We start from the raw sequence: 21,560 nt of genomic DNA on the forward strand, positions 1-21,560 counted from the left end.
TGTTGCTGCTGTTGCTGCTGCTGCTGCTGCTGCTGCTGCTGTTGTTGCTGTTGTTGTTGTTGTTGTTGTTAGGTGGGAAGTCATGTCGGACCATCGCAACCCCATGGACAATGATTCTCCAGGCCTTCGTGTCTTCTACCACTCCCTGAAGTCCATTTAAATTTAGACCAACTGCTTCAGTGACTCCATCCAGCCACCTCATTCTCTGTCGTCCCCTTCTTCTTTTGCCCTCAATCTTTTCCAGCATTAGACTCTTCTCCAGGGAGTTCTTCCTACTCATGAGGTGGCCAAAGTATTTGAGTTTCATCTTCAGGATCTGGCCTTCTAAGGAGCAGGCAGGGCTGATCTCCTCTAGGACTGGTTTGTTCACCTTGCAGTCCAAGGGACTCGCAAGAGTCTTCTCCAGCACCAGAGTTCAAAAGCCTCAATTCTTTGATGCTCGGCCTTCCTTATGGTCCAACTTTTGCAGCCATACATTGCAACTGGGAAGACCATAGCCTTGACTAGATGCACTTTTGTTGGCAGGGTGATGTCTCTGCTTTTTAGGATGCTGTCTAGTTTTGCCATAGCTTTCCTCCCCAGGAACAAGCGTCTTTTAATTTCTTTGCTGCAGTCCCCATCTGTAGTGATCTTGGAGCCCAGGAAAATAAAATCTGTCACTATCTCCATTTCTTCCCCATCCATTTGACAGGAATTGAGAGGGCCGGATGCCATGATCTTCATTTTCTTGGTGTTGAGTTTCAAGCCAACTTTTGCACTCTCCTCCTTCACCCGCATTAACAGGCTCTTTAATTCCTCTTCGCTTTCTACCATTAGAGTGGTATCATCTGCATATCTGAGGTTGTTGATATTTCTCCCTGCAATTTTGATCCCAATTTGTGACTCATCTAACCCCGCCCTTCTCATGATGTGCTCTGCATATAAGTTAAATAGGCAAGGCGACAGTATACAGCCTTGCCAAACTCCTTTCTCAATTTTGAACCAATCAGTGATTCCGGTTTTCACTGTTGCTTCTTGACCTGCATATAGATTTCTCAAGAGACAGATAAGATGCTCTGGTATTCCCATCTCTTTAAGAACTTGCCACAATTTGTTGTGCTCCACACAATCAAAGGCTTTAGCATAGTCAATGAAGCAGAAGTAGATGTTCTTCTGGAACTCCCTAGCTTTCTCCACGATCCAGCATATGTTGGCAATTTGATCTCTAGTTCCTCTGCCTTTTCAAAATCCTGACTGTACTTCTGGATGTTCTCGGTCCACATATTGCTGGAGCCTAGCTTGTAGGATTTTGAGCATAACTTTTCTAGCATGAGAAATGAGTGCAATGGTGCAGTAGTTTGAACATTCTTTGGCATTGCCCTTCTTGGTATTGGAATATAAACTTTCCTTTTCCAATCCTGTGGCCACTGTTGTGTTTTCCAAATTTGCTGGCATATTGGGTGTAGCACTTTTACTGCATCATCTTTTAAGATTTTGAATTGTTCAACTGGAATGCTGTCACCTCCACTAGCTTTATTGTTGCTCAGACATCCTAAGGCCCATTTGACTTCACATTCCAGGATGTCTGGTCTCAGGTCCGTGACTACCTCCTCATGGTTATCAGGGACATTAAGCTCTCTCTTGTATAGTTCTTCTGTATAATTTTGCCACCTTTTTAAAATCTGCTTCTGTATAATTTTGCCACCTTTTTAAAATCTGCTTCTGTTAGGTCCCTACCATTTTGGTCCTTTATCATACCCATCTTTTCATATCTCCAATTTTCTTGAAGAGATCTCTGGTCCTCCCTATTCTATTGTTTTCTTTTATTTGTTTGCACCATTCATTTAAGAAGGCATTCTTATCTCTTCTAGCTATTCTCTGGAATTCAGTATTCAGTTGGGTGTATCTTTCTCTTTCTCCCTTGCCTTTCACTTCCCTTCTCTCCTCAGCTATTTGTAAAGCTTCCTCAGACAGCCATTTTGCTTTCTTGCATTTTCTTTTATTTGGGATGGTTTTAGTAGCTACCTCTTGTAAGATTGTAAGCCATGACTTTTTCGGGTAGTAAAAAGTTCCTCTTGTACAATGTTGCGAACCTCTGTTTATAGTTCTTCAAGCACTCTGTCTATCAGATTTAATTCCTTCGATTTATGTCAAAGATAAACTAATAACAGACAAAATGGAACTTATGGATAGAGTATATTAGAAAAAAGTATAGTTGTGGATTTATGACTATTGGTTATGATTTATAATTTATAAGGGGAAATGAGAATGGATTGAAATTTTGTATAGGAGAATTAATGGGTTTTTCTCGTATATTCTTTAACAAATACAGTTGGAAGTTATTATTTATAAATGTAATATAATCTATTAACATGTAATTTTGGAGATGGCTAAATGTATTTTTCTTGTAATGGATTATAAATAAAATTTGAAATTATTATTAAAAAAAGATTTAATTCCTTAAATCTATTTGTCACCTCTACTGTATATTCTTCAGGGATATGATTTAGTTCATACCTGAGTGGCCTAGTGCTTTTCCCTACTTTCTTCAATTTGAGCCTAAATTTTGCAACAAGAAGCTGATGATCTGAACCACAATTGGCTCCTGATCTTGTTTTTACTGACTGTATAGAACTTCTCCATCTTTGGCTGCAGAGCACATAGTCAATCTGATCTCTGTGTTGACCGTCTGGTATTGTCCATGTGTAGAGTCGTCTCTTGGGTTGTTGGAAAAGAATGTTTGCTAGGACCATGGTATTCTCTTGACAAAATTCTACCAGCCTGTGCCCTGCTTCATTTTGTACTCCAAGGCCAAACTTGCCTGTTATCCCGGTTATCTTTTGGCTTCCTACTTTAGCATTCCAATCCCCCATGATGATAAGCACATCATTTTTTGGCATTGCTTCTAAAAGGCGTTGTAGAACTTCATAGAACTGGTCAACTTCATCCTCTTCAGCAGCAGTGGTTGGAGCATAGACCTGGATTACTGTGATGTTGAAGGGTTTGCCTTGGATTCGAACTGAGATCATTCTGTCATTTTGGGGATTGTATCCCGAGACTGCTTTTCCTACTCTTTTATTGATTATGAAGGCTACTCCATTTCTTCTGAGAGATTCTTGTCCACAGTAGTATACCTGATGGTCATCTTAATTAAATTCACCCATTCCTGTCCATTTGAGATCACTGATTCCTAAAATGTCAATGTTCAGTCTTGTCATCTCTTGTTTGACTACGTCCAGCTTGCCTTGATTCATGGATCTGATGTTCCAGGTTCCTATGGGGGAAAAGCCTTTACAGCATTGGACTGTCTTTTCGCCACCAGTTACCTCCACAACTGAGCATCCTTTCGACTTTGGCCCAGTCGCTTCATTCATTCTGGTGCTACTCGTACTAGCCATCTGCTCATCCCCAGTAGCATATTGGACACCTTCCGACCTGAGGGGCTCATCTTCTGGCGTCATATCATTTTGCCTTTTGAACTTGTCCATTGGGTTTTCATCGCAAAGATACTGGAGTGGTTTGCCATTTCCTTCTCCAGTGGATCACCTTTTGTCAGAGCTCTCAGCTATGACCTGTCTGTCTTGAGTGGCCCTGCATGGCATAGCTCATAGCTTCACTGAGCTATGTCAAAGCAGCAATCCTTGAACACATAGCCCTCCAGATTTAAAAATGGTATATTGTTGCCCCAGGGTGAGGGCAATGCACTAACCATATGACAAGCTGACATCTATCTAGATATAGATGGAGATATACATACAAAAGATTCCATTATCTTCAACAGCTACTCTAAGTGAGAGGGGAATTGAGCTCCACATAAGCCCAAAATTTCAGACAGCAGTTATTCTTCCTTCCATAGAGGGCAGTTCAATATCCATACCATATGTATTTTTATTAAACCTAAGTGGAATTCCCAAAGGGAGGATTTCTTCCATGATGATAATAGTCATTCTCCAGAACATGGACAGTGCTTTCCAAATAGAGATGCTAGCCTCCAGATGGGACCTGGGGATCCCCTGGAATTACAGTTTATCTCCAGACTACATAAATCAGTTCCCCTGGAGAAAATGGATGCTCTGGAGGGTAGACTCTATGGCATCGTACCCCATTGAGATTCTTATACTTCATCTTCTGGCGTCATATCATTTTGCCTTTTGAACATATCATTTTGCCTTTTGAGATTCCATCCCCAAATCTACAGGAATTTCCCAACTTGGATCTGGCAATCCTACCCCCTTTCCCCTACCCCCTATACCTCACATCAAGATTGCTTTCACACCAAGAATGTCCCATATTTCATTATCATATGGCTTCAAAAAGATGGTGACTCTATTATATTTATAAAATGAAGCTGAGCTTTTAATACCAATTATTGCCTCCCATCTCCAGTTTGCATGTACAAATGCTATCACACGCAGGGATTTATAGAAGTCTTAGAAGAAGTCACATATTTGCAATATGACACAACATCAGCAATTCAGGAGAAAGTGATTTTGCTTATGATCAAACTATGACTCCTTGGCTGACATAATTAGCACACCTACATTCTGAAGAGATGTCACAGGCTGAAAGATTCTAAACTGTTCTGAGAAAACTAGAGAGAGGTTGGTAGGGGAGATAGCAGGTGATTAATGCCTTAATCATTAAAATAGCAGCTTCTTCAGAATATTTTCCTTCATCCTAGAAATTATGCCCTAACTAGTAATCAAGCCCTCTGTACTCACAATACTGTGGGCGCTAGGCAAGGGAGCCCCCGCCAGCTGCGCTGCGCGCGGCTGGCAGGGGCTCCCTTGTCGGCAGGGCGGGAATCGGAGAGGCCAATCGGCAGGCACTTTGCGCTTGCCGATTGGCCCCGCTGATGGTCTGTCCGGAGGAAGGGGCCAATCGGCACCCTTCCTCATCCCGGACAGAGCCCGCCCTAACTCCTCCCCCTAAGCCCTTACGGCTTCATTTAGTCCGCGGCACCTGAGGCGCCGCAGGTGGGGTTAGGATACCAGGTAGAAAGATGTGCCTAATTGCTGTGTAATGGGGGGGAGGGAAGTACACTGCACATGTGCAGTGTTTCAGTATTTAGAGAACTGATTATTATTTGCACAGATTTATTCAGATCCTCCCAGAGACCTGATTTATTTTGTCAAGAGAAGTAATGGGGTTTAAAACTGCTTGGGTACTATGCCACCTCTGCCCTTTGGTCATCTTTTTCTATTGTGAAATGTTCCAGAGTTTACCTCTGGCTGAGTATTATACCTCTTATCTGTTTGTTTAGACATGTATATGATGTCTCTACACTAACCTTCTCATGGGTGCTGACAAAGTAAAAATGTCACTACTGTTTTGAAGTCCTTTCAATTAGTTTTCAGGTCCAATCTCAGGTGCTTGCCCAGCGTTCACCTGTAAACCTCTCCATGCCCTTGGGACCACATCTTTATTTCTTTATTTAGATTTTTATACAGCACTTCCCTACGACTCTAGGCAGTTTACATAAAACATTTTGAAACATTTACATAGAACCATATTTAAAGGACCTGCATGTTCCTATGTAGCAGCTTCATTCTTCCCAACATGGTCTATTGTTAATACCCCCCTCATCCAAAGTTTATTTGCAACAGTACAGAGTTTTCAGTGGCTGGGTCTCTTGAATCTGGAACCACCTCTCAGACCTGGAAGAGGTCAAGGAGGCCCCCAACTTCCTAGCTTTCAGGCAACATGTCAGAACAGAGCTGTTTTGTAGCACTTTTGGAGTGGCCTGAGCCTCGGCAAAAGGAAAATACCTTTCCAGTGAAGGGAAGAACACAGCAGTTTCAGCATGGTTGCTAATGTTTATAAATCTATTGGGATTCAATCATTCATTCATTCATATCCCGCCGCTCTTAGTATACTGACTCACAGCGGGTCACACTAAAACCCCCGATAAAATACAATATTAACTCATTAAAACACTCATTAAAACCCCCTGTGGCGGTGACAAATCAATCCCATGGCACTCACTGAAAGCTTAAAACCAGTCACAAGGGGAGCCCTGAGCGCCGACCCCTCGCCCATAGCGATGGTCGGCTAGTGGGGGCATCCAGTCTTGCACTTCATTCTTGTCCAGGGGGATATCAGATCTTCCTTGGCTGATCTCAACCATAGACCTGGCGGAAGAGCTCCATCTTACAGATTGTTTCTCTGCTATTACCTGCCTTCAGTCCCAAGGTGCTCAGGAGAAAGAAGAGAACATATACCTTGACTGTGCAGATTTGGCCCTGTGGATCCAGGTTGGACTTTTGCAATACACTCAGTTTGAAGTCAGCATGGAAACTATGGTTGCTACAGAATGCCACAGCTCATGAAGCTAGGTGGAATATCGATACTACACTTATCCACCAGTCATTTTACTGATTACTGGTAATGGTAATTTTGAGTTTCATTTCAAAGTGCTGGTTATCATCTTGATGGTTATATCCCACACCCTTGCAGATATAGTTGCTAACATGTCTGGAGGAAAAGCGTGTTGTCCCTTTAATTAGCATAATAGGATGTTAAATGCCAGGTGATCTTATTTACCTTTGTGCCAATAAAAGTTTAAGCATCTATTTCCACAAATTAAAAGGAGTAGACATTTTTTTCTCCAGGCCTGTTGGTAACCCTTTTTTCCTATTTATTTCTACACAGAACAATTGCTATGCATGTTTGTCATGGAAAAGCCTAGGATTTCCTAGATTTAAATATTTCCCAAAACTGTTATTCAAATGTGTTTTGATTATTTTCTTTGTTTGGCACATTTATTATACAGGATACCTCCTACTGACTCCCATTTGGCACCTAAAAATATTCATAATCATAGTCAGTGATAACATGGTTTCACATAGTAATGATTCTAGAGGAAAAACCGCATTAGATGAAGAGTTGGTTCTTATATGCCACCTTTCTCTACCAGAAGGAGTCTCAAAGCAACTTACAATCACCTTCCCTTTCCTCTCCCCACAACAGACACCCTGAGAGGTAAGTGAAGCTGAGAGAGCCCTGATATTACTGCTTGGTCAGAACAGCTTTATCAGTGCTGTGGCGAGCCCAAGGTCACCCTGCATGTGGAGGAGCAGGGCTCACCAGATTAGAAGTCCACATTCCTAACCACTACACCAAGCTGGTTCTTTTAACCTGAAGCTAAAATAAACAGGAGTCATGTGACCCCCTAAACATGGGCAAGCGTTTGGAATCTAGAAGACCCCAAAAGCTTATGCTAGAATAAAAACTTGCTAGTCTTTAAAAAGACATAAGACTCCTGTTTATGGTTTCATGTGTGATTCTCCATGCAGTCTTTTGTTCCTGCTCACACCATAGGAGTATTTAAAAATCATTTTTATGCTGTATTTCTAGCATATTTTAACTAACAAGACTCATAAAGTTATTTTTCTTTCACTTACTGGATAAAATGAAGAACCAGTCTGCAACTCAGAGTATGTCAGGTTGCTGAACCCATAACATGGATAGGCTTCAAGAGTATATCTCTTCCTTCCATTGGGATGTGCCTTTCAAATCAACCTCATTGGCTTAAGTCACCAAGAAGCAAAAGAAAAACAAAAAACCCACAAACACTTATATGTTCCAGACTTGCATGTTTATATTATCAATATAGTGTGACTGTGCATTATTACCAAACTATATACTAAACTATATAAAGCGTGTGTACCAATAAATAATTGACTCTTTACCACTCTTATCATATAGGCACCTTCTGATGAAAGCAAATAGGTACCATCCTATGAGATCCCCCCTCCCAAATATGGGGGCAAATAACAGAGGCCTATAACTAAAATTTACCTCAACAAAATACAAGATTTGCCTGAAGGTTCTTTCATCTTTCTTCACATCGTCGGCTTTGATACAATAGGGTCACTTCCTGAGTTAGCCAACCTACATTTATTTTAGCACTACAGTCATTAGTATGACACTGCCAGTGTTCATTAACCAGGATCTTGGGGAAAGCTAGATGCAGAGGTTTGCCTAAGGAGAAAAAGCTAAACAATACTAGCTCTTCAGTGCTCTCAATGAATGGAGAGACAGAATGTATAATAAAACAAGTGGCACCTTAAAGACTAACAACATTTATTCCATCAGAAGCTTTCCTGAGTTAGAGCTCACTTCCTCATTGTTTGCTTTCCTTTGTTTAACAAAGGAGCATCAAACACAAGTACTAAGAAGGGGCACATACACTGACTGAAGTCTGCCATCTCCAGAACAGCAAGTCCTGATGGTTATCTGGGGCTGAAGAGGAAGGCCTTTGAAATGAACTGAACCCTTCAGTGCACAAGCTTTTGAGTTCATTAGCATGAAGGTTTAAGTCAAAAACCAGGAGAGATCAATGACTGGTTTTGATATATTAAGTTGAAAACTCATTTTCCTGTCTCCTCAGAAGGCTGAAGGCACAATGTGATACTACCTCCACCTAACAACATTCAAGACTGCCCACATGCCACACAGGAATCAGACAAGGGGCCCTAGAACCAAGGCCTGAAGCATCTTTTGTTTTAAGCTGGTCCTAATAAAAAGGTATGCCCTGGTCTACATAGCCCAAAACAGCACAATGCGCTGGAATGCTAAGCAAGGTCACCCAAGTTAGTATTGGGACAGGAGACCACCAAGGAATACCAGCAGAGTTCTGCACTGTGGCAGACAATGACAACAACACCACCTCTAAATATCTCTTACCTTGAAAACCCTACAGGGTCACCACAAGGCAGCTGTGACTTGTTGGCAAATTAAATGCATAAAAAGTTATCATATTTGTTTTAAGTTGTCATTCTATCTTTGTAAATTTAGAGTCCAATAGCACCTTTAAGACCAACAAGTTGTATTCAAGGTATGAGCTTTAATGTGCATGCACACTTCTTCAGATGCAATATGTTACTCTCCCTCTCTCTCTCTGGAATAAGCCCCAATGAATAAAATAGCACTTATTTCTCAACAGAGCTGCTTAGGAATACATTTTCTGGTACACTGGTATCCTAACATCCTTCAAGATACTCAGAGCAGCATACATAGTTCTCCCCATTTTGTCCTCACAACATCCCTGTGATTATGCACCTTACTGTATTTTATTTCCCCCTTGGAGGTAATGGAAGAAGAAGAGGAAGAGGAAGAAGAAGAAGAAGAAGAAGAAGAAGAAGGAAGACGAAGACGAAGACGAAGAAGAAGTTGGTTCTGATATGCCGCTTTTCCCTACCTGAAGAGGCTCAAAGCAGCTTACAGTCGCCTTCCCATTCTTCTCCCCACAACAGACACCCTGTGGGGTAGGTGAGGCTGAGAGAGCCCTGATATCACTGCTCAGTCAGAACAGCTTTATCAGTGCCGTGGCGAGCCCAAGGTCACCCAGCTGGTTGCATGTGGGGGAGCACAGAATCGAACCTGGCATGCCAGATTAGAAGTCCGCACTCCTAACCACTACACCAAACTGGCTCTAGAAACAGTCTCTTCATCAGGCCTTCCCCCCCCCCCCACGCCAGCTGCTTCCATGGAAAATGCAGGAGGGATGAGAACTGGGGGTGGGGGATCTGGAAGAGTCAGGTTCAGACCTCTTTTCCTCCTAGGCCAGGACCATGTTATCTGGATTACTTGGTGCCAGTCGCTCAGTCTGGCCCACCGTACCGTTGTCGGGGCAGTGGGAATGGGGTGGTGTGTATGGGGATATGGTATGGCTCTTAGAGATTCTTAGAGGTAGGACAGGGGAAGAAAGGTAACAAGGAGTAAAAGATATATCATAACCATATTTGGCTGCTGAGGCTGGACATATTAGTTGGGAGAATGTTATTTATTTGCTAACAATTATTCATCTCTTAAAAATTCTAAGTATACAAAAAAAACACCCTAATTTGTATAGAAATGCCTTTTTATGGCATCCCTTGGAGAAAAAACCTAGTCTTTCATATGATTAAATATATTTATTGGGGCTTTTGTATGTTCCACAGTAAATCAATTACTTTCATTGCAAGGAATTGACTGCTTTTGAGTCTGCCTATGTCCTTTATAAAGTTTATATCTCCGGTACCTGACATTACATTTTATGGCACTCATGTCTCAGCCCAATGAAGTAACATTTATGTCAGATCTGGCTCTTGTAAAAAAGTTAAGAGTTCAAAACCTCTAAATTAAGGGGATGGAAACCTTCTCTATGAAGAAAGGTTAAAGAGGTTAGGATTTTTGGAGAAATAACAATTGAGGGGTGTCATGACAGATGTTTACAAAATTATGCATGGGATAGAGAAGGTAGAGAAAGAAGTATGTTTGGCCCTTTCTCACCATACAAGAACTTGTGGGCACTTCATGAAATTAATGAGCAGTAGGCTTAGAACATATGAAAGGAAGTACTTCTTCGCTCAAAAGAGTAATTAACATGTGGAATTCACTTCCTCAGGAAGTGGTAGCATTGCTTCAAGAGGGGATTGAACGAACATATGGAACAGAGGCCCATTGGCTCCATCAGCAACCATTAGTCACAACGCATAGATGGAGCACCACGTCTGTATTCTTGGCGCTTGTGGGGCTACAGTGGGAGAGCTTCTGGAGCTTTGGACACTGTGTAACACAATGTTGGACTGGATGGGTCACTGGATTGATCCAACATGGTTTCTCTTATGTTCTTAACACCTTTAAAAGCCAGTCTTATAAAGGCAGCCATTTCCCCAGATGTCACTTCTATCAGATTCATCTGTTCCAGCATTTGTGCTTCCCACAAAAACCTCATGACCTGCCCTAACTGATTGTGTTTCAAACATCCATATGGCAGAACAGCTGTTGCATGGCCAAGGTGTTTTCTGCAACAGATCACCTTGAAAACTGACACCCTCAGAGCACTGACTGGGGAGGGGTGTTTATGCAGAAGTTAAGCTAACAGTGAAGGCAAACACAGCCAGCTGGAACACTTAGCTTAAATGTCTGGCAAAACACACAGAATATTTTAGCCAACAGTTGAGCGCTTTCTATTTTTCCTCTCTTGTGTTAATATTAGGATAGTTTTTCATCCTTAGGTTGAAAATCCAAGCATCTCATTTTTAAATACATTTCCTTCAAGCAAAAGAGCTTGGATATCTGAGTAGTGCACAGGGGCTAAAAGAATGGACAGTACTTATCTAAAATGTAAACAATATTACAGAGAAACAATCACTTGCCCTTACAGACTGTTCTCTATGAACCTATAGCCATGTGCAAACATTCAAACTACGCAGTTTGAGAGAATGAGATTACGCACCTCTTTATGCAGCAACTATTCTCACCTTATGCCTTAAAATGGCCATAAGAAATCCCCCAGTGTACATTGGTTCAGTTGCCATCACAAAACCACTGTTTTGTTGTTCTTGAATTCTAAAGATATGAAATTCTTAATAAACTTCAAACAGTTTCAGACAGATCAGATGTTTTAATTTTCCAGCAACTAATTAAAAGAAAGCAAATTTGGATTAATATTCAAATAGATTGTTTTTGTTTTGCTAGATAAGTGGGTAGGATGCTGGATATATTTTTGATAAATTGGGAGGGGGGGGGGGCAAATGCAGCCAAGGCAATATCAAGCCTATGTACAAAATAACTTTTTAAAATATGATCATTTTATATTTGAATAGCAAAGACAGCAAATCTTTGGATACCTGGACAATTCCTGGAGATTTTGTGGTGAAGTCTGAAGAATGCAGGTTTGGTGAGTGGTGAGCCCTCAGCATGGTACAATTCCACGGAGTCCACCCTCCAAAGTAGCCATCTTCTCCAGTTCAACAGATCCTGTTAAAATTCTGGGGGATCTCCAGGTCACACCTAGAGGCTGGCAATCGAGGTCTTGCAGCAACCTCTGGGTGACTTGATACCACCTGACGTGCATGCCTCAGCTAGGCCTGGCTTCCTTTACTGTTCAACAGCAGCCACCCTATGAAAACCAGTGTAGTTAGAGCTTCAGAAAAGGATCTTGGAGACCAGGTTCAGACCCCCATCTTTCCAAGAGAGCTCATTGGGTGATTTTGGACCAGTCACATCCTTTCAGTCTAAACTGCCTCACAGGGTTGTTGTGTCAATAAAAAGGAAGAGAATAGTGTAAGCTGCTTCCTCACTATAGAGAAAGACTGTAGTTTTACTAGGTAGTTGCTGCAGGGGGGAAGGAGACAGAAAACGGAAGACAGAGGCAGATAAAGGTAGGTTGACTGTTAGTTGGGCAGAAAATAGGATTATCAACTCTAAATTGGGACATTCCTGGAGATATGAGGGGTAGAGTCTGGGGAGGGTGGGGTTTGAGGAGGAGAGGGATCTCAGACAGGGATAATGCCATGGGCTCCACCCTTCAGGGAAACTAGTATTGCCAACTTCCAGGTGAGAGCTAGAGCTTACCTAGAATTACAACTGCTGTTTAGATGACGGAGATCAGTTCCCCTGAAGAAAATGGCTACTTTGGAGGCTAAATTCTATGACATTATACTGTGCTGAGGTTACTTCCCTCCTCAAGCGTCACCCTCCTAAGGCTTCACCCCCCACAGCCTGGAATTGGCAAACCAAAGGGGAAGAGATCTCTGTAGTTGGGAGTGCCATTGTGATTCCTGCTGCTGGGAGAGGAGTAGCAGGTGGACATCTGGGAGAGTGATGGGGGCCAGAAAGAGCATGATGAGGTGGGGAGGGAGAAAACTAGTGAGTGATGTGATGGGGTAGAAAGAGAGGAAGTGACAGGTATAGAGGGCAGAGAGAGTAAGAAAAGGGGTGTCAGGGTGGAGTGAGAGTGAGAGAAGCAGGAGGAGAAGGGGGGTACCCAAGATGGAGGGAATGGGATAGCCACTTCTACAAGTTTCTTATGGGTTCTTACTTGTGTAACCTATATTCAAACCTTGTTCAAGGAAGAAATTTTAATTTTCTATCACCTTGGTTTAAAATGCAAACAGAAACTTGAAAACAGAAACTTCTTCACTATAAATTCAGGAGAATGATTAAACATTCTTAGAGAAGTAACTTTTAGGTTTCATGACATGATATAACACTGAAATTTTGCCACTGTATTAGTATTATCTTAAATTAATAAGGATCAGGGCCCATCATGAGGTAAAACTTGTCTCAGATACCATTTATATTACATGGAACTAGTCTGCAGAGGTGGTTTTATTCCGCAGGTAATGCAAAATGATGTGTAGCATTAGTTGGTTCAAAATAGAAACTTCAGGGGCCAAAAATCCTTTTGAAATTTCATAGCTCCTGAACATAAAAAGAAGGGGGTGGGGGAGAAAGACTGGAGTTATCTTAAATGCATGTCAGATTGAAAGGGAAGATTTTTGAATCCCCTTGATCTTTCTCAGCACACATATCTGTTGCTATGAAAAGATGCAGTGGATCACAGATAAAACCATCAGATTTTTGAACATGATATATTTTAATAGGTAGAGAAATGCTCTGGATTTTGTGCTTCTAAAGCAGTCCTGGATTTTCACATGCTGAAAACAAATATTTTTGCATGTATTTTCCTGTGATTATTTTCATTCCCTTAAAAAAAAGCCTTAAAATAATCTGCAACTGGAGTCGGCATATACCACACTCCAGTGCACTGTGCACATTTGCAAATGAGGAAGGGGAACAAACTGTTACCAGAAATGCATTGTTCGTACAAGTTATTGTGTGCAACCAGAAATAAAACTACATATACACACAGGCTTTCCTCTACCTGCAAATGCACATCTGATCCCATAGACTTTCAGATTACAGCACTTCCACATGGCAGGGTGTCTCTGTGTAACTCTCATTGCTGCTGCAAATACAAAGCTGTTTAAAGTGGCAACAGAGCATCTGTACAGTAGTTCTTACACACACATGCACACACAAACCTTTATTTGCCTGAGCTTCCCACAGCCACTATTTCCTTCCCTACTTCAGGAGGGCTTATAGAGCTTTTAAAAAAAATGAGACTGGTAGTGCAATCTCGTTACAATGACCCACTGCTGCAGCTTTCTAGATCGTCTGAATTTCTACCTTCACTTTGAAAAGAAGAGTGTCTATCCCTTTTCATCACAGTGAAAGGGCCTACTTAAAAAACAAAAACAAAATAAAACCCTAGGAATTCAGAGGAACCAATAGCCCATGACAATAGATGTCATTGTGATATAGCAGAAAACACAGCAACTAGCTCTAGTGTGAATGCCAAACTGAAGCAAACATCTAGTTGGAAGCAACCTCAGATAACCTAAGAATTAAATATACATATTAATAATTCAATAATACATTTCACTTTCATTCATCAATATAAAGTGCAGCGTGTCATTCACTTGAAGGTGGCACTTGAAATCGTGGTGACTAATTTACTTCACTTATACTCTGCCTTTCTCTCCTGTAGAAACTTAAGGCATCTTACACTGTCCTCCACTCTTCCACTTTGTCCCCACAACCCTGGGGAGTAGATTAGGCTTAACATTTTTCAGGCTTAACTTTTTACTCTGATGTACTCCTGATTAATTGTGCAGTTCTTTAGATCCAGGCCATGATGCCCACAATCTTCATACACATAATTCCAGGCTAGTACTTGCAAGTGGAACTGCTTGCCAGGAAGCTTTGTGGTCTGCCATGTGCCCCTTGCTGCACCTATTACCCCTTTTAGTGCCTATACTGATGTTTATATGTGTTTACACTGCAGAGGTGTACAGAGAAGTATAAGAACAAAAGATCAATTAAAAGAAAACAAAGGTCCCAAGGTGTTTGGTCCAGATTTGTGTCCTCACCTGTTTGCAACTTACAGAGAATTCCTATTCCTTGTCAAAGCAGAGCTCTCTGAGCCTGTGCAAATGATTCTACATGGTCACATTTTTCAGACATTACACTAAGATGCTTCAAGGCCAACATTTTAAAAATTAATAATTACTATTCTAATTGAAGGTCAAATAGCCACATTTAATTTTGAGCCGTGCTTGAAATTCAAGCCCTAAAGGTATCAAGTTAGAGACCACAGCTACCCACAAGGTCAATTATATATTTTTAAACCATCAGCTGTCCCCATCTTGTATCACAGCCTCTCTGTTAGAAGGAAAAAGCCACTTCCCCAGTTGTAGGTCAGTGGTGGAACACATTTTTATAAGCATGTGGCTCCAAGGTCTCAGATAGAAAAGCCTCCACCCCAGAACACTTCCCAGTCATGGTTAATAATGCTGAATGAGACACGCCACAGCATAACCTCGTTATATTTTGTTAATAGGTACTGTGCCTTTTCTCTTTTTACTCTGTGTTCTGATTACTGTATGCACTTAATTGTTGTCATTGTTGTCAATTATCCCCCATTTGCCTGCAATTTTAAAAATATATTATGTAATTTTTCTTTGTCCTAGGTTTTGCATTGTTTACTGGATGTCCCATTCCTGTTGATTTAAATTGTCTCATGCTGGGTAATCCCCATTGAAACTCAGGGAGAAAGTTAGACTATAGGACATAAATAAATGCCAACATTGACCCAGACAAAATTTAGGATACTTGGGAATTAGAATTATAGCATTCTTACAACTATGCGGGTTCTGGCTGGTGAATGGGGAAATAGAGAAGGAATCTAGCACGTTACTAGTCCCTTGAATTTTCCAGACATTTGCAACCTGTGACATGGGTGGTGTTTATGCAAGAATATGTACATTTGTATTTGTTATGGTGCCTGATGTGCAGGGGAAAAGACCAAAGGGGAGTGATGCAAGCTTGCTGAGTCTCCTGGACCTCTGTCAGTGTAACTGACTATAGGGCCCTTCTGGTCATCTGGCTAATTAGGGAACTGAATTCCCTAATTCCCTGCATTCCTGTGGTTCTATTCTTATTTAGAAGATAGCTTCCAGAATATGCTCGGGACAGGTTTGCTCTGTCTGTGGCACTGTGTAGTGGATTTTCAGAGTACAATGTTTTGCTTCCTATATTATTAAACAACTACATGAAACTGATACTTGCAAATTTAGAGGGAGGTGTCATCATTACTCTGATGATACTCAGCTTTACTACTCTTTTTCATCTAATCCAGGTAAAGACGCGGGACATCTTAAACCAGGTGAAAACTAATACACCCAATCTAGGCAAGCAGACTTACAGACCCTGGAGGATGTTTTGGCCTCTTCTGGATAGGATAGCACTCCTGATCAGACTAGCTTCCAAGCTTTGGGAGCCTGTGAGATCCAAACTTATCCTTATATGTTCAAATGGGATTACTGGCTCAAAGAATCATCTACTGCTGCTGGTGGGGAATCTACAAATCTTGCCATGCTCATTCATAGTAACACTTCACTTGCAATGTGTTATCTATGGAGATGCATCTGAAAATGACCATTTCTTCCAGGTTGTCTTTTTATCCATTTTATTGAAAGGCAGTACAAAATTTTTGCAAAAAGATAAGCCAACAAGTTAATTAACAAGTGTCTGTTGACCATCCTTCCATATGCCACTATGAAAACTTGTAATATAAAGAAGACACTTTGACATTTATATAGGCAATGAGGAAGATTTCTCTTTTAGCAAGCAAAACTGCCTGTAATATTCCCAAGCATTCTGGGCACAAGCTTGCTATTCAAATTCGTCCTCTTTATTTTTCCTGACAAGGGACTGGTGTTTCCTGCTGGCACTTGCCTGAGTGGTTCTTTATTTGGCACAGGCTGTCAGAATAACCTGCCTGAGATTCATGGATATCAGGAAATCAAGGTAAAGAAAATAATAAGATTTCTGTTGCCAAGCAGCTTATCCAAACAAGAACATATAGTAAATATTAAATCAAAGGCCCTTAGAAGTACTAAAACAGGAGGCCTATTGTGCGAGACATGGAGCAGTCAAATAAGGCGATATTTCGCTTCTTTAGAAAGCAGATGCCTTTTAAAAACACTGAAATGCGGCTTAGATTAATTTAATTAGTAAATTCTTTTAAGCAGAAATTTGTTTCTTTAGTGAATCTCAGCTACTTTGTGGCAAACTAACAAACGGAAATTTTCAGAAAAGCAATAACATGCATTCAAAGTCACTCTCTCTCCACTAAAGCTGGACACAGGTTCCTGTAGTGCACATTAGAGGCAAAGGCATAATTAGGATATTGGCTAATCTAATGACCTTTATCTATGAGGAACAGGGTGTAAAAAGCTGCAGAGCAAGAACAGGAAGCTTTTATCCAGCAACCCCCGCATTCACCTTCAGGCATTTTAAACTCACTAGCATGGAAAGGACTAGAATCTGGTATCTGGAGCAAGATTCCCTGCCCAAGACCCTCTCCTTGTCCCTTATTTATAAAGAGTCTGTGCTGTTTTTACAGCTTCTGAGTCTGATATTAACATAAAAGAAGTTCTAAGGGCTGACCACACAAAGGGTCTTGTAAAATTGTCTTATGATCTTAAAAAAAAACACACACACACTTCTAACTGCTCCTATGGTGCTTATATTTGTTGGATTTCAATCGAAAAATTAACACTGCCACTGCTCCACACTATGGACTTCTTTGTAAAACAGTCTCTCAAGAACACAAAACAATATGTATACAGGAAAAAATTATATGTACACTATGTGTACCAGTTTTTAAACAGTGGAAGCTAGGAACTGAACTTGCAACATCATGTGCACAAAACATGTTCTCTGCCACTAATGTCAGGGGTCTTCTTCCATGGTACTTTGCTGGTGAGGCAACAGTCTGACACAGGATCAGAGAACTACTGGGCAGACCACACAGCATGGTAATTATCCAGTAGCAGAATTCAGAATAACTGCCTCTGTACAGAACTAATTCTATGCAAATATACCCTCAGTCCACTTAACATCTCATATTGCTAAGAACTTTTATTTATTAATGCATCTGTTACACTTGTATTTAATCTTTTGTTCCAAAAATAAAAGATGGATAAATATGTTTTTGCCATCAATTTGCAGCTGACATATGGTACCTTTGCAGAGTTTTTAAGGCAAGAAATGCTCTGAGGTGGCTTGCCATTGCCTACCTCTGTGTTGTCACCCAGATACTCCTTGGTGATTCTCCCTCCAAATACTAGCAAGGGTCAACCCTTCTTAGCTTCTGAGATGTGACAAGATCAGGCTAGCCTGGGATAGGTCAGAGCATAGTTAACACATACAGCTTAACAGAAGAGGCCTTGTGGTCTCTCCTTCCTTTTCCTGCCAGCTGACTGGCCATTGCTGTAGTCAAAGAGACATTTGGCAAAGAAGGCCAATGGAAGAAACTTTTTTCGCATGGTCGCTCTGCCTGCTTTTAAATCCTGCCCATGCAGCATGTGGCTCGTATGCACCAGAGCATGCGGACCACGTGCTCAGTGCCCGGGTACCACCATGCTCTTACTGCTGCCACGCCCCTAACCCAGCAATGGCTGATAGCAGTGGTCAGCTGATGGCACATACCTTTATTCCAAACATTTGACTCACTGCACAGGGGAAGGATATGTACAGGAGAGTCACCCATTTATTATAGGTTCCCACATATGCTGCTGCACATAGATATGATTTGCACTGGTGTGGTAAAGAATTTCTACATTAAAAAGTGCTATACTATCAAGCTTCCCATATGGAGCCACACCCACATGACTAGATCTCATTGTGTGACTTCTTATTGCTCTAAAGTCAGGCTTACAAAGTACAAAATATCATATTTATAGCTACATTTGCATTTCTTTGTGCCTAGCTGCTTCGTTTAAAGCATACTGCACCAGTCCTGAAAAACTTTGGAGAGAAGTCCCACGAGTGATATCAATATAGCCTCACAACAAGTGATATTAATCAGCGCTGCAACAGTGGTGTCACGGGCAGACATATCAATATACTGATAACAGGAGGCAAATCTCTGCTGAGAGAAGTTAGGGCTTCTGGAGCACAGTCACTTTAAGGGAAGCCTTGCAATCAGGAACCAAGAAGTCTCTGAATTAATCCCCTGGCCAATCAAGGAAGACTGCTTTGCATTAAGGCATGGAGCAGTGAGAATTAAAAAAAAAAATCTGCACATATATCCACTCCAGGATATCCCAGGAGAAAGGCAGGGTCACCATGAATCAATCAAGCATGTTGTAGTGGGAATATTTAGGAAATCGAATACAGTGTAGACTGCAGGGATTTAGTCGATCTGGGAGTGGGTAAAAAGCCCCATGCAGACTACATTCTGAAATCCGAAGGAGGCAAATCGGCCTCAGTCATGTCAGATGCCTAGACAGCCAGAAGCAGGACACACTACAAAGCATCACATAGTCTCCAATAAATCACAGAAGCAGCAGGACCAGTACAAGCACACCTGATATTGTGAAACAAGAAGCCCACATCTAGTATACAGCAACTGTAGCAGCTTCTAAGTAGCAATGATTTTCTGTGTAGGCTTCATTGCCACAGTTCATGCACAGACATTCTCAGTGACAAGGATGTATCCACACAGTAGTTTCTTTGTCTTATCCCTTATGGCCACCATTTCCCCTTGCCACCACTTTAGGGCTTGTTATGGTGCTTTTCAAAATTGGGAACTGACATGTTGCTACAGTGTTATAATGAGCTACTTAGCAAGTCCTCTGTATTGTCAGTATTCATCCTTTTAAAGGAAGCCTTTAGCCCCTTCCATTGTGGAACTATAAAAGGAGATACACCGTTTTATAAGAGAAAAGTCTTTTGTTTTAAATAAAGGCTGGAAAATCATAGGGTCTAGTAGATAATTACAAATACTATTCCGTTATGTCATTTACCTGCTTCTTTTAAAAACATACCCCAAAGTTCTCCAGCAGTGGGTAAATAACATCAATGTGAGAGTGCACTAAAATGCATATCTTCCCATTCATATGGCATGAAAGCATGGTTTGATTGGCAGATTTCAAAAAAGATTGTACCAAGCCAGGAAACACAAGCAAATGATCAGGGGGCAATGTTTTGTGGATGCTAAAAACAAACAAAACTCCCTCCAGTTTGGAGGCCAAACTTCTATTTGGATGGTATCAATTCCCCAAGAAAATGAAGCTATTAACATGGTTGATCTCCAAATGTTCAAAATAATAAGTACTGCAGAGAACAGAAAAGGCACAGATCCTTGATTCTCTTGACATATCAGACAATGCTCAAGCATTGGCAAATGTCTTGCAAGATTATCATAATTATCATAATTTATTTTACAGTAGATTTAATTCAGCAGCAAATGCCTTGACACAAATAAAACATCGATTTACTTAGAACAAAGATAAAAGACATCAGAGCTCCTACTAGAGGAGGAAGAGAAGCAGGCTTGGTGCAGAGATAATGAACAACCTAGGCAGTTGGAGGAAACTTCACATAAAATCTCAGGACAACAAAGCTAAGGAAGGTGAAGCATTGGGGTGGGGCACCAGTAACTGAATCCTGATTTGAACAAATAGTGGTTATGTAGGTCCCTGTTTAGCTACAGTGCCTCAGAAACTGATCTCAAATACATAGCAGTGATTGTAATTACAGTTTGTTTGCACAGGGTATAACTATATATGCAATAAATAAATGTATAGTAAGGTGACCAGATTTTAACATTGGTAAAGCTGGACACCATTGATCAGGGGGGGGGGTCTTGATTAAAAAATTGGTCTATATGGAGCAACAAACATTTTCATAGAACACAAAGAACACAAAAATCGTATTGCAATATATATATTTTAATTTAAACATAAGTATAATTTGCCAGGTGCTCCCAGATGTCCCTCCAAAAGTGGGACTTTTAATGTCACCTTAATGTATAGTGAACAATGTATTGAAATCAACTGAAAACCTGGACATATGTATATCTGAGTAGGAGATTATGCAAATAAATGCAGACGTTTTTGCATTCTCAAACAAGGTAAAGATTCTTGTGAAGGGGAAAGAACACTCAAAACACCCAGGTTCACCTTGATGTTTGCTGGAAAAGCTTTTTTAGTAAACTTCATCTGTACCTATCTCACAGAAAATTAAAAAAAAAGGACGAACCACATATATCTCCTTAGGCTTTTTGAAGGCAGAGATTCAAATGTAAATACGTTTAATTGATCAGTCATTGGAGTATTGTAAGTTTATAAAGTGATAACCATTGATCAACAGAATAATATTATTAGGCCACATTTATAAACGAGAGCATTAAAATGAAACACATTAAAAAGAATGCTTTATTATACCAGCACCAAAATTATCTTGAGACATAACAAAAGATATATATTAAACATTTCCCAGTTAAATTCTGTTACAAATGTTACACCAATTTTTAAAAAGGGATCCAGAGCATACCCAACTTCCTTTTAACTATTCTCCACATTTTTATAAAGTTCCCTATTTTGAAATCAAATTTTACAATTTTAGAAGTTGGGGTACCTTTCCATTGACCTAAATACTGAACTTAATAGCATAGTCACTGTTCCCAGCTGATGCAACCACCTCTACATCTCTCACCAGGTCTTGGGTCCAAGATCACAGCCCTTCTGGTTGGTTCTGTGACCAATTATTCCAGGGCACAATCATTTATGTTGTCTAGAAATCTCATTTCTACAGCATGACTTGAGCACATGTTTATCTTCTCCATTGTAGCCTCCAACATTTGGACTGAGCTGCCTGAGGAGAAAGGCTTCCGCTCTCCTGACTCCATAAATGATGCAAAACTGAATTATGCAAGAGGGCTGCCATCTCCCAGA

At 40.8% G+C, this 21,560-nt stretch overlaps 2 protein-coding genes across 5 annotated transcripts in view; one reads left to right on the forward strand and one right to left on the reverse strand.

Moving 5' to 3' along the window:
* The window catches only part of RPL10A (ribosomal protein L10a), a 486,091-nt gene that overhangs the window by 151,684 nt on the left and 312,847 nt on the right, over window positions 1-21,560 (forward strand). The window lies entirely within an intron of this gene.
* ELAPOR1 (endosome-lysosome associated apoptosis and autophagy regulator 1) overlaps window positions 1-21,560 on the reverse strand; it is a 74,864-nt gene that overhangs the window by 46,919 nt on the left and 6,385 nt on the right. Inside the window, exon 1 of one of the 4 annotated variants that reach the window (XM_077334239.1) lies at window positions 4,343-4,361. The exons of the other annotated variants lie outside the window; for them this stretch is intronic. The gene's annotated coding sequence lies outside the window, so the exon portion shown is untranslated. Of the gene's footprint in view, window positions 1-4,342; window positions 4,362-21,560 lie in introns of those variants that run through there. 4 annotated transcript variants of the gene reach the window in all.

The sequence above is a fragment of the Paroedura picta genome, chromosome 4, assembly GCF_049243985.1.
Source record: "Paroedura picta isolate Pp20150507F chromosome 4, Ppicta_v3.0, whole genome shotgun sequence".
Taxonomy (NCBI): domain Eukaryota; kingdom Metazoa; phylum Chordata; class Lepidosauria; order Squamata; family Gekkonidae; genus Paroedura; species Paroedura picta.